Source organism: Ptychodera flava, chromosome 15, assembly GCF_041260155.1.
Source record: "Ptychodera flava strain L36383 chromosome 15, AS_Pfla_20210202, whole genome shotgun sequence".
Classification (NCBI taxonomy): domain Eukaryota; kingdom Metazoa; phylum Hemichordata; class Enteropneusta; family Ptychoderidae; genus Ptychodera; species Ptychodera flava.
Genome location: NC_091942.1, coordinates 38,947,854 through 38,964,800, shown reverse-complemented (window position 1 = coordinate 38,964,800; position 16,947 = coordinate 38,947,854). Strand labels below are relative to the sequence as shown.

Sequence of the window (16,947 nt, the reverse complement as noted above, 5' to 3'; positions counted from 1 at the left end):
ATAGAGAAGGACCCTCCCTCATAATGTGGTGGGATGGTACATCTTCCACACAGTAGCCAAGACTGATTCTTGGATAGAGAAGGACCCTCCTGATAATGTGGTGGGATGGTATATCTTCTACACAGTAGCCAAGACTGATTCTTGTATAGAGAAGGACCCTCCCTCATAATGTGGTGGGATGGTACATCATCTACACAGTAGCCAAGACTGATTCTTGGACAGAGAAGGACTCTCCCTCACAACATCCCTTGGTGGATTGGGCTTATAAATCATGTGATTGATAAGTGACATCACATGTGGTTGAAAATGACCTGTGAGTGGCCAATCAGCTAATTCCATTGCCATTCTTGTACTGTTCAAGATGGCTTATAAGTGACCTGGAGCTTGATGTTTTTCATTTAAGATTTGATTGACAATCAGGGGAAGGTAGTTAAGTTGAATTTTTAGACAGCAGCAATGCTTTTCTTACATGCAGAACTGGGGTGGCAATCTCCTTTCATTGCCAAAGCCACCACTGCAAGTTGTATTGCTACTCCTGATTGGTCCAAATAAATTGAATTTGTTGGTGAAATGCTACACATGAAACTATGAGGTGTTCACATATAGGTAGGTTGGGAATACTGTACATCTACATGTACTGATGAATGTATATTGATAAAATTGGCCATGTTGTTTCTTGTATTAACCCTTTTCCTGCCGAGCGCCCCTGTCCGTTATCCTGCCAAGTCGGTCAAAACCGGCCCCCTTTTCCGTGTCTACAGAAGATAGGCTCTCCTGCACGCTTTCCTGCCAGGCATTTGGCGGGAAAATACCGCATTTTCGGGGTACGATTACCGACCATATACGTGTTAGACTTCAAAAATTTTTGCATGCCCGTATAGAGGGGCAACTGCTGATGAGGTTGTGTCCAGAAAATGACGAGGTCACGGGCGTTGTTTGCCCCGGGGGACGTGCACTTTTATGCCCTTTTCTAGCTTACTTTCGCGGAAGTAAAGCTCGTTCGCCGGCACGCACGGCCACACCGGGGAAACGTCACCTCTCTCGTGGGTTAGTAGAAGACCCAGGGTTAGTGCTATGGGTGCGGCAGCACCCTCAAACCTGTCCTGTTTCCCCTGGGTTGTGTCACTTGGCCACATACTTTGAACGACTTGGAAGAGTCGCACATTGCAGTCTGCTTTGACGTAGTGTCAACGACATAGTTCCGCCATTGAAGGAAGGCGTGTACGTAGTTTGGCCAGTTCAGTGAACACTTAGCTCGTTAGTGTTACCGTTTCCTAACACGTTAGTTGTGCAGTTGTTACTAAGGTGCAGTTTTGTACCACCTTAGCTCTGGACAGTGCAACTGCTCTATGCACTAACCCCAACGACAGATGGTTGGTACAACGTCTACGTCGCACGAGCACAGCCTCCGTTGGGCTGTGCCCCTCCCACGTGATACAACGCACGTTCATCCATTACTATAGCGTCCTTACGGATCTGCCAAAAACGAAAGTGGGGGTAAAAACAAAACAAACGAAAATATGCGATCATAGATAGTATTTTATTCGGGAATAATTTACATTATGCCGAACAATAAATCTCGGAGTCTGTCTCGACGTCCGAGTGCATGGTCCGTGTTTCAAAAATTACAATCGGGGTGGCAGATCCGTGTTTCAAAAATTATAATAGGGGGAATTGTACAAAATAATCCGTCTAAACAAAACAAACGAAAATATGCGATCCATAGATAGTATTTTATTCGGGAATAATTTACATTATGCCGAATAATAAATCTCAGAGTCTGTCTCGACGTCCGAGTGCATGGTCCGTGTTACAAAGATTACAATCGGGGGATTGTACAAAATAATCCGTGTTTCAATTTACAATCAGCGGGATCGTAAAGCACAAACAAACGGCACAACCGTGCTCAAAATGTGATCATGGTCCGTGTTAAGAATACAGTCAAGCCACTGTTAGGCGAAGCTGTCCCCTGTCCGTTATTTACGTCGGGTTCTCTTGCTGATGGGTGTCGTCGGGGCTGTGTGAGTAGAGGTCTGCACGCCAATGCTCCTCTTACCTCGTAGCATCATGCGATGATGAAAAGCCGCAAACACTCGCCCTCGTGAAGATGAACCCCGCACAGACTACATCCTTTGGACGTCTCAGACAGTCGTCCGCTCGCAGTGGTCTTACCCTCTCTGCTACATACTTTACAGCATTTCTGCGCCCCTCCAAACGGCTGACAACGTGCATCGGCTGATTTTGTGGATTGATGTACGAGGCAAGAGAAACAGTGGCCTCGACCTCTCTCACACTGGGCTGCGATCGCCCACAATAACCGCCAATGAGTTGTTTCCCGACACGCAGATGAAACATCTTATGGGTCAGCTTACTATCAGGGTGTACATGCTTGAAGCATATATATGCATTTACCAGGGCAACATCAATCAGGTAACATGCCAGATATGTCCACCATCTGTGGTTCTTGCGCCCAGTGTGAAAGTACTTGCGCTTCTGGTTGGCTCGGTCGACGCCTCCCATGTACCGGCGATAATTATACAGCGACAGAGGCACTTGTCGCCGCTCGTCTCCCTCCCCCACTGGCACGCACTCCAAGGGTGGATAGACCGTATTCAAGATCAGCACCTGAGCGTTACTATCCTGATAAGCAGTGATGTTAAGACGAGAGTCCGTTCTGGTCGTGGCTTTCCATATCCCCAACAGACAGAGGAAGGCGCTTCCTCTTACCCGGCGGAATTAATTGAGGGGCATGGTGCGACGATTACGGCGGTTAAAACTCCCGACCATGTAGATCCCGGTCTCCATCAGCTCTCTAGCAGTAACGACCGTGCTAAACAGGCTATCACAGAATAGGCTGTGATTATATCCACAGAATGGCTGGACAGCTCCATCGTATTCTTTTCACCACACCTCGCTCCTGCCGTCTCCCATCAGTCCGATCCCGATATTTCACACCTAGGTACGGTGCAAAGTTAGCTATGTATGCAGTGGTGGAGTCGCACAGCTGCCATATCTTGAAACCGTCTCGATCAGGCTTATGCGGTAATCTCTGCTTAAATTTAGAACGGCCCTTAAATCGCACCATGCCCTCGTCGATGGAGATCTCTCTACCCATCTTATAATTATTTACGCACCGGTCAACTATGGGCTCCATCCATGGATTGATTTTATACAGGGGATCCTCCTGACACCGACGTCGGCGGCGTGCCTCATCAGGATCACGACGTGGATCGTTCTCTGGGTCTGCCAGATGAAAGTATCGCATAAGCTGCTGAAAGCGACTGCGGGTAATCACAGTAGAAATACCCTGGTTTCTCAGAAAGGGATCGCTAGACCAATAATCCTCCACTGATGATTTACGGTCGATACCCATACAGACTAAGACACCAATGAACGCCTGCACCTCTCGGTAGTCAGCGTTACGCCAGTATTTATCTATTTTCCTAGCGATATGTCGCTGGTGGAATTTGGCGTATTTATTAGTCTCGTCCTTGGCCAATCTGATCAGCGTAGCTGGAATAAACTTAAAAAAGTAATCGAGCTCACGGGCGTGGCTGGGCAAGGTGAAAGTCGGTCCTCTCTCATGGTCAAAATCGGTCTCCTCAAATATATTAGCATCGGTAGTCTCCGACATATGCCAGACAGGAGGGGTGTCGTCCTCCGCCAACACGCAGCAACGTCATCATCGTCGACAGAGCTTGCCTCACCTACATACTGCCTGTCATAAAAGTCATCGTCCTCTGCTGCATCCTCGTCAACCTCCGAGTCGGACTCAGCGGTGATATCACCGTCGTCTGGGCGTCTAGGCCTGAACTCGCCCGTAGCGGCATCAAGGATCATATCTGGCTCAAAATCAGGTGGGCTATCCTGATAACGAACCCTCCGCACTATCTTTTCGGGGGGGACATCGCAGCACACGAAACTATGGCAGGAGCGGGCTCGGCAGCCTCTGCTGATGACGAGGACTCAAGCTCTTTCGCACTGGGCACAGGAACCTCTCCTGACGCAGGATGAGGGCTCATAGTAGCAACAGGTGGTGTCTCTCCCGGAGCAGCCGGGGAGAACCAATGGCATCAGCCGTCTCATTACTCACTGTCTCACTAGCACAGCAGACGTAGTCTGTGCAGGTGAAGTATCTCCCACAAGAGCAGATGTAGTCTCTGCAGGTGAAGTAGTCTCTCCCGGAGCAGCCGGGTGAGAACCACTGGCAACCGGTGACCCGTCATCATCCTCATCGGCAGAACGATCGGTCTTACGTTTACGCTTACCACTGGGTTTTTCAGCCGGAGATGGCTTCGCCTTAACGGGAGCGTTTCTTGCCCGACTTCTTAGAACGTTTACTAGGGACATCACAACGATCGCTACCACTACCGCCCGGAGACTCTGCATCTTTGAGCTTCAGTCGTCTGCTCGCCTTCAGAAAACTTTTGCGGTCCGTCAAGCTCATGTCTGGAACAGTGTCGACAGACTAGCAGGTCCCTCCCTTTTAAAGCCACAGGGAAACAAAGCCCTGGACATGATGGACGCAGGGGTGTTAATATATGCATCCACCTGTTATTATAATGGACCTACGGCAATCAGTCCACCAACCGGCGCTGACATTCCTACCCGTCATGTAAATTGCCTGTCCGCACCATTTGATATGCTAATAATACTCATTTGCGATGCAAATCCCTCGAGCACTTAGCATAACATAGTCAATGTCATTAGCATCTCAACTTGACATTCCGTCCAGCTGGGTACGTGGCATGCGCACCTGCCACCCAAGGACGTTGGCCCAAGCCCATGTTTAGTACGGGTGGGAAACCCGTATCTTTAACCTCATGTCCCTTCTAAGTACGCCTGCGCAGAGCGTATTGTCATCCAAGTCGGTGACAAGCCAACCCGACAGATTGCCCATTAAGCAGTAATGGACTGGCCGTCTCGTTCTTGTACGGCAACGAACAGTGCTTCAGCGGCTTGTTTAGGTCATAACCGTCGCCTGCCGAGCGGCTTACCCAACTAAGGCGGTCAAAGATGAAGGATGCCAAAATTGTCAACGGCTGTCTCGGCCTCGTCCGTTGGGCAAACATGGCTCCTTCAAATAACGTGGCCAGCACGTCTACGTCATCAGCGGTGATGACGACCCGTCATTGACGCCCGAGTGCGTAAAACTCGGAATATACCGACAGGTACCTCTACCTGAGTCGGTCATACTACGGTATAAACCAAACACAGGTCTGCCAACTCCCGTTAGACTCGGCCGTTAGCCGAACTTCACAGGGACAACATAGGCGTAACAAGTCGGTGAACAACGGTTCACGCACCTAACCGCAGCCGCCAAGTCGGTGAACAATGGTATCAAATTTTGAGGCCATGTTCCTGAATGGCAAGGCTGAGGCGGTGTGTTTCGTTGCACGGCTTGAACGTCTAGAGCCAAGTGCAGCCGACAACGTCCGACATCTGAGTGGGTAGTCTTTTCGAGGAGGTAACAAGTCGGTTAAAAGCGGTGGTTACCCTTCACAAATGTCGCTCAAGTCCGTTCGGATCAGTTCCATGTCAGGGACTAATCAAGCCGAGTCCGTCAAATCCGTCCGCACTTCCCGTCAATCAGGACCAAGTCCATGATTTTCGTCTCGCACCATTGGCAAAAAATTGCACCGCCAGCTGAGGCGGTCTTAGGCGGTTGCCTTCGAGAAAACCGAGTCCGTCAAATCCGTCCGCACTTCCCGTCAATCAGGACTAAGTCCGTGATTTTCGTCTCGCACCATTGGCAAAAAATTGCACCGCCAGCTGAGGCGGTCTTAGGCGGTTGCCTTACAGATTAGCGTTGCCGAGACGGTCAATTTCGGCCGCAATCTATGTAGTGCCTCAGAGCCAAGTTACCCCAAACTCCGCTAGAATACGTCAACGTGCTAACCTGCCAAGTACGCTACTCGTCCCCCCAAAAAAAACCAGTCCCCCACCGGGGTGGGGGACTGGCTGGGTAGCTTCCGCACCTTTCCCTGTCGTTGGACCTCCCTGTCGTTGGACTCTCTGTGAACCCATTTCGAGAGCAAACGCCGTTCCTCGCCCAAAACCTGTCCTCGAACGACCCCTAGCGCGAGCAAGGGTTTGCTACACGTAGTTCCGTCGACTAGGCAGGAAAGGGGGTACCAAAAAGTAGCCCGATTTCCACCGCCTTGGCAGGATAACGGCCGTGGCTGCTCAGATTCTAGCTACACCGAATTTCAAGCGGATTTTCACCGACTTGGCAGGAAAAGGGTTAAAAAGGCCATCTTTTATCATACAGCACAGACAGTGGAAAAGTCACTGTCATAGGATAATCAGGGACAGAAGGCAGGATGTCGGCAGGAGGATCACTTTGCAAAACCATACTAAGAGGGAAACTGAAAACAGCCATCACTTTCCTACCTAAATTTGAAAAAACAGTATATTCACATGTAAAATCACCTCGGCTGAAATTTGTCAAAAATTGGCCAAAGATTATCAATCAAGTTTCATTTCATACAGAACACTGAAAGCAGGACTTGATCTCATGTACAGTGGCAACAGTCACATTGAGATGATGTAGTGATGGTTAAAGTAGCTCATAATGCTACATGATAGTTTACCAAGGCAAAGATAAGTCAAATGTCATTCAAATTGTACATTTCACATGTTTACAGTTTATTTACATCCAACATCATCTCTATTTGCCTATTCCAGTTTGGCCCGGTTATCTCATATAAACTCAGAAAACTTTGTTGATGATGATACATACACCTCGTTTCCTTGGCTTATTTATCATAAAGTTGGATATCACCTTTTGAAGACTGTGTGGACAGAAAATTGATAAAGTAGACTCAACTCAAATTGTATTAAAAAGGTGAATTAAAATTAATTTAACTGACTTATTGATTTCTACAACAAGTAATTTTGCAATCCATTCACATATTCATAGAGAAACCTCAAGATTTGCTGACTCCAAGAATCATCATGTACAGTATACATAGAACCGGACAACATGCCATACCCTCATTTGAAATGAATAGTAGACACATTGTAATATCTATCTGAACGCAGTGGGAAGAAACTGCCTGCATTGACAGTTACAGCTGACATGATCATGGTATTACTGATTCACATTCAATATGATGTCAGAGGCATCATAGGTAAGGGTCAAATGTAGATGGCTCTCAGCAGGCTTGACATGGCATGCTACTGAGATCATTACGTTAGCTTTCTACTTTTACCATCTAACAATCTGATTATATTTTTAGCTTGACAGATGAGAGCTGACATTGATTAATAATATTTTTACCAAGGCTATGATATGTCTGCAGTAAGGATGGGAAGCTACTGTTACATCTCCAGATTGCTCAGGAATGCAGTTAGTTTCCATGATGATAATGATTTCCATACCTCTGTCTCTTTGATCTAGTTGTGACACTTTGCATTTTCAAGAAGAGGAGATCATTGAAGAATTGATACTATATTTGGTATGTACAATCTTCAAATTCCAGCCATTACAAACTTGTTCTATCTCAATAATCTCTGAAATAGACTTTTATATCTTTGAATAGTGCCTATATTGCAGTTTGTACATGTATTCTATGACAAAATGAAAATGTTTGCAATACAACATATTAGGATGTAAGGGGAATAAGGAATGACCATATACATGTATAGTAGATCTATCCTCTTACCAATCCCATGTAGATGGTTATTTTATATTTACTTAAATAACCAAAAATGTTGTTATGTTTTCAGTACACATAACTTACAAAGGTGAAATATTGTCATTCATCTAGCAGGCAAATCTTTACTATTACTCTCACACTGAGCAATGTGAGTTCTCACTTGTTTCAAACTGTTTCAAATCAGATTTTGTGTCGTTATTTATTAACAAATACTAGCAACATCAACCTGGTCAACCATGGTATAAAGGGTATATGTATGTCGAGAAGAGCTATTGTGTGCATGTCCAGTTATTAAAGATTTTACAAATATCACATCCCATGGAATAAATATTGTCATAGTTCTGATTGTTTTCAAAATGACAACCTGATTATGGTTGTTTTAACTTCTAGTTTAACATGTTATTCTGCACATACATGTACCATATCAGATGTGGTTACAGGAAATCTTTAGTGTCAGATCTAACTACACAATAACACATGGAAATCTTACTAGGTCTTAATTCTTAGATACAAATACACATGTAGTGATAATCTAATCTATTGTCTATTTCCTTTTTTCTCCAGGTGTATTTGAACAAGATATGATTGGCTGACTATCATTATTACATTACCACTACTTTACAAGGACACTTCTCTTCACCTTTGACCTCAAAATCATGACTTGATGAAGCTCCCTCAGTTTAGATTGTCAACTTAGGAATGGGTTCTATAGGACAGCAAACCAAATTATTCTCATTTAAGCACTGATCACATAAGAAGTTATGTACTGAATAGCAATGGTATAAAAATGTCATATACAGACATGTTAGCTTTGATAGGTGCAAATTATGGAATCATAACCTAGTTTAAAAACATACGATTGATGATGTTTGGAAAAATGAGTATGCATGTTTTTAGTCAAATACATGAAAATATGACACTGACTGAAGTGTAGACAAGACAGTCTTTCTCAGACCATGCATTATAGAACAACATTGCAGCAATAGTTATGACCTACCTTTCCATGAAACAAATGATTGCAGTTATAAAAATTCATCTTTAAGGCTCATTTTGATGTGTTTTCTTGTAATTGTTATCCACTGTTCAACTTGTCAACAAAGCCTGTGTATAATATACTATGCTTATGTTGACAGCTAAATGCTAGTTTTGACTAAAAATTCAGTTGTCAACAAAGCCATCACATACTCACACTAGCATTGCGTTAACATGGCTAACATCGCACATAGTGTGTGGGACTAATAACTAGAAAATATATGTTGTAGACAACACAAATAATGAAACTATTAAAGTGGCTGGCTCTCCCTCATTGGCTCTGTTTCTGAGAGAATCTCTCTCAATCCATCCATGATTTTTCCAGTTTGAACTACAGAGGGCAGACTTTGGATCACAGCTTAACTGTATATTCATGGTGACATTCAGTAAACTGTTCCCATAAGCTTCTGTTTTACCCATCCCTGTTTATTGTAATAGTATAGTACTCTTGATATTGCAAAGTATTTGAGTTTTTGAAGTGTGTTGTATGTATGCACCTAGGCCTTGGCAGTTTTGAAATAGGACACGGGGGCCATTCTTGATTTTAGGGTGTTAGAATGGCATCCACGATGGAAGCTAATATTGCATTTCCAATGGTGTACATCTTCCTTTACTGCATAACATCCATTACAACACAAATATAACATAGCTTCCAGTATTGATTGAACAAGTCTATCTGACCTGATGGGTAATAATGACAGAGTTGTTCCTGAACTTGGAAAAGCCTGAAGTAAAACAGCCCATGAAAACAGCTAAACACATCTCTTGATAAGGGCTCAATTACCACCCTTTGTTGTGCCTCTTTTGTTAATGGTATGACCCATTTAAAAATACATGTGTCTTGCAAATGCTGGCATTGGAAGCAGGATTCATGTGTGAACAGGTCTTTTTTTATTCCAATCATGTCACAGCCTAATTTAAACTCTGACTGCAATCATTGTGTGCTACCTTTAACTCAGTCACTGTGTAAGTGATACATTATGTTCCCTCTCTCAGTATTAAAATCAAACTATAGGTTTTGTCCAAGTTGTATGATATATAATAATATATGTGTTATAGCATGGTCCCTCCTCAAAAACTGTTTTGTGGAAGGACCATGGTTACAATTATGTGCTTTAAAGTGAGGATTAATAGATTTAAATTCATAACAATTTCTGCACAAGTAATTCATCATAATTAGCACGATGTTAATTGCTGCCATATCAATGGCAGTGCTGTGCATGCTGTCTCAAAACTCAAATGTCAATGTCATCTACTCTATATGTGAATATCGGGCAATGATAGCTCATAAGATAGCTGGGTTATCTTAGACAGATACAAATGCATAATCCATCATTCATTTGGTTCCTAAAGTTTCAGTCTCCTGAAATGTTCAAACATAATACGCCGGTAATACAGGAATACCACAATACACAATATCGTTCTTCATTATCTCCAAAGACTGTTGTAATGAATCTTACCAAACTTTTAATTCTTGATTCTTTTCCCAAAACAATCTGCAAACTAACACTGTTAGGCAAAAAAAAAAGAAAAGTTTCTGGTCAGCGCGCGTCACTTGAACAACAGCGCGTCACCCTTTTTTTGTGGCCGGCGGCCGTGGCTGACACCAAGCCAAAATGGCCAAAGAAAAAGAGAAAATTCTTTTGGGGGCATGATCAGTGACTGCATGAACAGTATATATGTGACTATATTGATAAAACTATAAAACTGACCCTCCTCCCTCCCTTGAGGGAAAAAAAAAAAAAAAAAAAAAAAAAAAAAATGCGTGTCGCCGCACCGTTTTTTAAAGAAAGACCTGACCAGAAACATTTCTTTTTTTTTTTGGCCTTATGTTAATGGTTTTGAAATCTCTAATGGATAAATGTTCATATTAAACATTGACAGTGTCTTTAAATGAGTTTGCTGAAAAATATTTCAGACCTACGCTACAGATGGTAAAAACTTCCACTGTCCAAGTATGAAAACTGATACAATTGATCAGATACGTCAATGAATGATGTCATCTATTGTAGAATCTATGTCAGCATGGAATTAACGCTTCCACAGGCAAATCTTATGGTTGAAAACCTTTGCATGGTTGATCCCTATTAGAGGGAAATGAGAGGAAAGATTTGAAACAACTGACAAGTACGTTTTAGACGGCTAGATGACCAAAACTGAATTTGAACCATAGTATCATCGGTTTCTTTTTAATTCTGAAAAGCGATTTTAACACCATTCTGAGTTGAATGGCAGTGTGAGTCTGCATAGCTATAATGAACTGGGTTTTCCTGTAGTATGTCTTGCAATCTAGCCAATAACTGGGTTTTCCTGTAGTATTTTCCTTTTAAGATAAGCCAGCCTCTGAGTTGAAATGACTGCCTTGAAGAGATGTTATTCAGTGAAAGAGTGCTATTTGAATGCAGTTTGATGATACAATGGATGAACTGATGACGTGATGTCTCCTGTTTTGTACTTAAAGTAAATGCAAATAGATTATATTGGAAGGCACAAGTCCCTGGCTGATTACGATATATCAGTTATACTGCACCTATCAAGAACCATGGATATGTTTATTGTACACTGGTACTCTGTGTTTGATAAATAGTGAAATGGACAGACATTTTAAAATTTTGTTTTCCATTAGATGTGACATTTTGATTTTTTGCACTGGGAGCAATTGCAATATCATTGGATATTTAACTCAGCCACAACTCGGCTGTGTGTGTTTCATATGTCAAGTTGAAGTCTACTGTGGTACATAGTATCCTGGTGTAATATTCACATATCTTGACATTCAATCAATATCAATAAATATGATGAAAACTTTGTAGTGTGTACAGTACAATGTCTTAATAGTTCAAATTCTTGATATACAGTAACTGGAATGGATTTACAAATTGGGAATCAAAGCACAATAATAAAACTGCTGCTGTTGATGAACTTGACTAAAAACACCAATGTGAGACTTTTTTTCACATCATCACTGTCCCTACACATTTTTGTAGCCACAGCATGAAGAAAGTAAATTAAACTAGTCAAGTATAGACCTGAATATTTGAGTACCGTGAGAGAAGTGAAGTCACTACTTTGAACAAAGACCTTGAAAGGAAAATATTATCCATGCAAAAAGATATTCAGAAAAAAAGAAATGCAAAATGACATCAAAGTATTTGCTAAATTTCTTTTGTAATTCTTAGATTGATTATTACTTTCTGCTTTTTGTTAGCTTGACTACAATAAAAGTTTGACTTGCATATATTATTAAGAACTTAAATTATTAACGGATGAAGATATGAAACAGTGACTACAAAAAGGTAAAATTCTACAAGATGGTAGAATTCTACAAGATGGTAGAATTCTACAAACAACACTCAACAAAATGAGACTTGCTTCCTTTTAATGCAATAAATTAAATATTCCATTAATTAAAGAACAAAGATTTTGGATATTTGAAGGATGACAACAGCTAAATTTTTGTTTTCTGGCTGAAGTAGACATAATAGTTTAATTGATAACTAAGTATAAAAGTGTACTATAACTGAATACTAATCAAGCTTACTGGCATTTTCTGAACAAATAATGAGCAAATTTATATTCCAGAGAGAGTGGAATTCAACTTATCATTTGTGTGATCACCTTTCATAAATCTTCAAATGCAAATGAATAAAAAATACCGTCAATGACGCTGTACCTTCTCTAATGTGTGGCCAGGTCAGGTAATTGGTTGTTGGCATGGAGTTGTTGGTAAATAGTTGATGATGTAGGGGCATGAGGTGGGATATGGACCCAAAGAACCCAAAAGATGATTAAATACATCAATCAAAAAAATTCTAAGCTACAGTATAAACTGCCTAAAGATAGATAGTTCAATGTGGAAAAAAGTTAAACAATTCAGAAATAAGAATTAACAGTCCAAAATAGTAATGACGCACTTCCTTACTGACCTGAGTGCATGTGAAATACACAACCTGGCATCTGTAAATTAAATGTATACCAAGTGATCATTTCCAGTCACTTTTAACTGTTTTTAATGGATTTTCCAAGAGTCCTGTGGAAATGATGAAAAACGTCTATCTGGTCTTGTGTTTGTATAACCTCATGGCTGATAATTGTCATAGTATTGAAAAAAAATTGAAAGTGAAGAAATTACTGTTTTTAATAGGCATATTTTCCTTGAAATACATGACCGTGTAAAGAATATATGCTAAAAGTGTTTAAGAGTAAATTTCTTTTCAAAAAATAATTTAATTTGTGACCAAAGGATTTTTATTCTTTGAGTTTACAAATTCAAACATTGCAATTTGTTCAATCATCTTGTGCAGTGCAAAATTTATAAAATGACTGAAAAACAAAACAAATTGGCAGAATTACAGTCTTTGTGATGTAAAATTATGGGTTGACATCACGATAACTGTTAATCTGTTTGAAGTACTAATATACTATAATTTAAAAAAGAAAAATTCATGCAGAAACGGTAAAATATATTGTCAGCAATGTAGTGTTAATTTTGACTTTACATCAAAATATGCCTTTGCTGGATACCAAATATATAGGGCGAAATATCAGCCATGTTCAGCAAAATCCACACACAGCATCGATCCTTTTCTAATTTGATTTGATTTGCTTGTGTTATCCTTGTATGACAGTCAGTACAATATGGAACTTGAACACAACACAGTGAATAAGTATGCTGTAAATGAAATGGTGTGGCTGCATCCACATGCAGCAATAGGAGTGCCTTTGTCTCTCACCCCTCATTTCCAACCTGTCCCATCCCTGAAAAAATAGTTTGGTCTTATATTTATAATGTTAATAATTTCTGTATTTGTTAAAATGTGCGCATCTCAAAAACTTTTGATCATAAACATTTTCATTGTTTTTTATAGCTGACCAATCAGTTAACCTGTTTATTTTGAATATTTGCGCATTTTTCCTCAGTATTTGACATTTTCTGAATACCTTCTTATTCAGTTTGTCATTTTCTAAAAGTTTAAATGCTCCATTGTGTGGTCAAGCTTGTGGTACTTCAGGGTCTGCCTCTAGAGGGCGGGCATCATGAACACTCCTGTTTTTGTTGGTTAATTCCTCCACGTAAACTTCTGATTGTACTGTAAACATTGAACATGGCCGACGTCCGATTTCCTGTCTAAAACTTTCACTCATTTTCGTTCATATGACTCTGAAACTCCAGGAAACGATTGGGAAGAAAGGGTTATCTTGAAATATTGAGGTACTCGCCGATATTTTGCAAAATTAAATGAGAAAAAATGCAAGGAAAATGCCGACAGGCTTACACAATGACAGTTTTCAGACTCGGAGGCATATGATCATCTCTGCAGATTATGCAACAGGCCCAGATCACGTGAGGCCATGAGGGGATATCCACGCAACTCAGTACCAAACACTAGCGCTCACAGAGTGAGCAAACACAAAGTGAGTACCCCAAACGTCAGCTCAGTAGTCTGTAATAGATTGTAGTCAACTAAGAAACCTTGGAGAAAGGCTTAACACTGTGGCTAATAATATGCCGCTAAGTTCCTTTTGATTTTTGTCATAGCTCAAAATCGTTCTCCCACACCTCAACCTGAGCCATGAACACCCCCACCAGTTTATGATATGACCCATCACAATGGCATGACGTCAACGGATCTTGACAGACGGAAGTCTTGACAGACGGAAGTTCTTGACAGCAGCATATTGGTTTTCAACTCTAATACCTTCTCTGTCTATAAATAGACACGAGAAGGTAAAAATGGAATACGATAGTAAAAACCATGAACACTTTCTTTACATCTCTGCCTTGGATTTGAATAAAATCCAGCTGGCAAAGTCACTCTTAGTTTTTAATTTCCTTAGTATTGCGATGGCCAACCAAGCATGTAAGTCAAACCATTTGTACATCCTACCCTTAGATTTAACAGCTCTAAATATATACAATACATGGCCTGCAACATGGCGGATTATTTTATGAAAACACTGGTACTTGTGTGGTGTACAGGGTCTATATTTGGAAGTATACTTTCATTTAAATATTCAATATTCTTTAACTCATCTACATGAAAAGGGCAGATGTGTGTGTGTGTGTGTGTGTGTGGATATTCAACTCACAGGATTCTCTGTCATTATAATAACAATATTTCTGAAAGGTGAATTTTGAACATCTTTTTATTTTGATGCTAAGCATTCATGTTATTGTGTTTTAACCTTGTCAGTTACAAAAATAGCCTTGCTAAATTTCCATCATAGCAACCTGTATAATCAGTTGATAATACAGGTTTTCATTTATTGATTAGAAGACAAACAATAGTAGACATCTTGCTTCAAAACATCAATTGAAAATAGAATATTGTCCTACAATTCGTCGTTTCCTGATCTGCTTGCCTGTTTATTTTGTTCAAAAGTCAGTTGTCCATTTGAGAGTACCGGGTAGTATCCATACTTTACTTTTTTGTTGATTTATCATAAAATGTGACAATGTTATCTTTTTACATAAACTTTATCATTTTACTTAAAATTTAGTATTGATAGTTACTAGTAACTCTATCTGCTATTTTCTGAATTCCAAGGGAACATGTTTTAATTTTAAGATAAGTCACAGAAATACAAAATCAGCATTTTTTATCCAATTAAATTTTAACCATTAACATTCAGAATTTGTTACTTAATGATACAAAGAAAATTGATAAATAACAAAAAGGAGATAGTTCTTTAGCAAAGGGCATAACTTGAAAAGTCAAGGGCATACCTTGCCGAGTGAAAGAGGTTGTGGCTAACATTTGAAGTGTCCAAAGTGTCTAATAGCACAATGTAAAATGCAATTCAATGTGATCATTAAATGGCAGTACGTATACAGCTCATCAAATTAAAAGCTAGCGCAACATTGTTTGATATTCGTGTCCTGTCATGGTTCATTGCACAGTAAAATTACAGTTCAAAGGTCAATGATGTACATGGATTTTTCCCATTGGTCAGGAATTTAATTATCTTATTCATCTCTAAAAACCAATTTCACTAATTAGTTTGTTCATCAGAATAGTGAGTACCACCTGTTGTATCATAAATTTTCATTGTCAGGTAAACTTTTGGTATTAAGAAATAATTCTAATCAGCAAATAAACAATTAAGAGCAATTCTAAATTGTATTGTCTCTTTTGTATTCTTTTTCAGATGTTGTTTTTTTATGGACATCCTTTGTTAATATCACAGCCATCACTGACTAGTTTCCATCATTATCACCAAGATACACAGTACAGACAATTCACCACATATAGAGTTCTTCTCTCTCATGTTTTGATGTCACTCTTGAATACCCTATATACACACAGCCATACAAAACAATGGAGAGTACCTAGCTCAAATATTAATTCTGTTTCATGAATTTCCTTACAGATATGGTGCAAGGAATACTTTATTCTTTCCAACATCATAAATAGACACTATTTGGGTGACGAAATGAAATATTAAAAGAACCATTGTTCTCTGGATAAAAGTGATTTGCATATTAACACCATATATTCTCCTTTCCATATCTGCAATCATTGCATACTTTGCCATGATCCTCTGACATTATGTTTTTCAATGCTTACATGTGGAATTTCATACAGTAAGCCAATCATAGTGATCTCATATTCTTCAAAGCTGAACGAAAAACTGTGGACTTTACATGTACTGCTGTGTTCTGTTGCTTCTCTCAATACACACACTCTATCAAAAGCACAGTTTGTTCAGAAATCCAAAAAGGGTCAATGCAAGTTTTCAGGTGATTGATTTCTTCCAAAAATGGATCACAGTGTATTTTTTATTATGTTTCTGTCAGTCTGTCACTTTATAATTCTGAAGTATGTCATTATTAAAGAGTCCATCTATGTAATAACTTTCCCATGGCCTTGATATGTTGAAACCATGGCTTTCATACAGAATTCTCAATGTGATAATAATGCTAATAATATAGAAACTTGCTTTATTTTCTTATCCTTTCATCTTCAACACACACACACAAAAAAGATGTATTTTCTTTTTGTATGTGACAACAACCAGTTATTACTGATTGTTAAGGATGTTACAATGCATGTGTTGACTTGCTGCATGAACAATTATTACAAACCATTCTGTTATTTTGGACCTTTACAGTCATTATTTTTATGCTATTTACAAATGTACATACAACAAACACAAGGAAATGTTTGCACTACAGTAGGACTTCCAATGCAACACATGCCCTGATCATTTTACATCCCTTCATTCAAACAAGCAACCTAGCGGCCGATGTAGC

General features: G+C 40.0%; 1 protein-coding gene and 1 long non-coding RNA gene across 6 annotated transcripts in view; one reads left to right on the top strand and one right to left on the bottom strand.

Moving 5' to 3' along the window:
* Positions 1-16,947, bottom strand: part of LOC139152140 (RNA binding protein fox-1 homolog 3-like) — a 109,475-nt gene that overhangs the window by 77,513 nt on the left and 15,015 nt on the right. The gene's annotated exons all lie outside the window — the stretch shown is intronic.
* Positions 7,018-8,355, top strand: LOC139152142 (uncharacterized). The gene is made up of 3 exons (XR_011556582.1): positions 7,018-7,133; positions 7,403-7,460; positions 8,226-8,355. It is a non-coding gene; the product is annotated as an uncharacterized lncRNA (long non-coding RNA).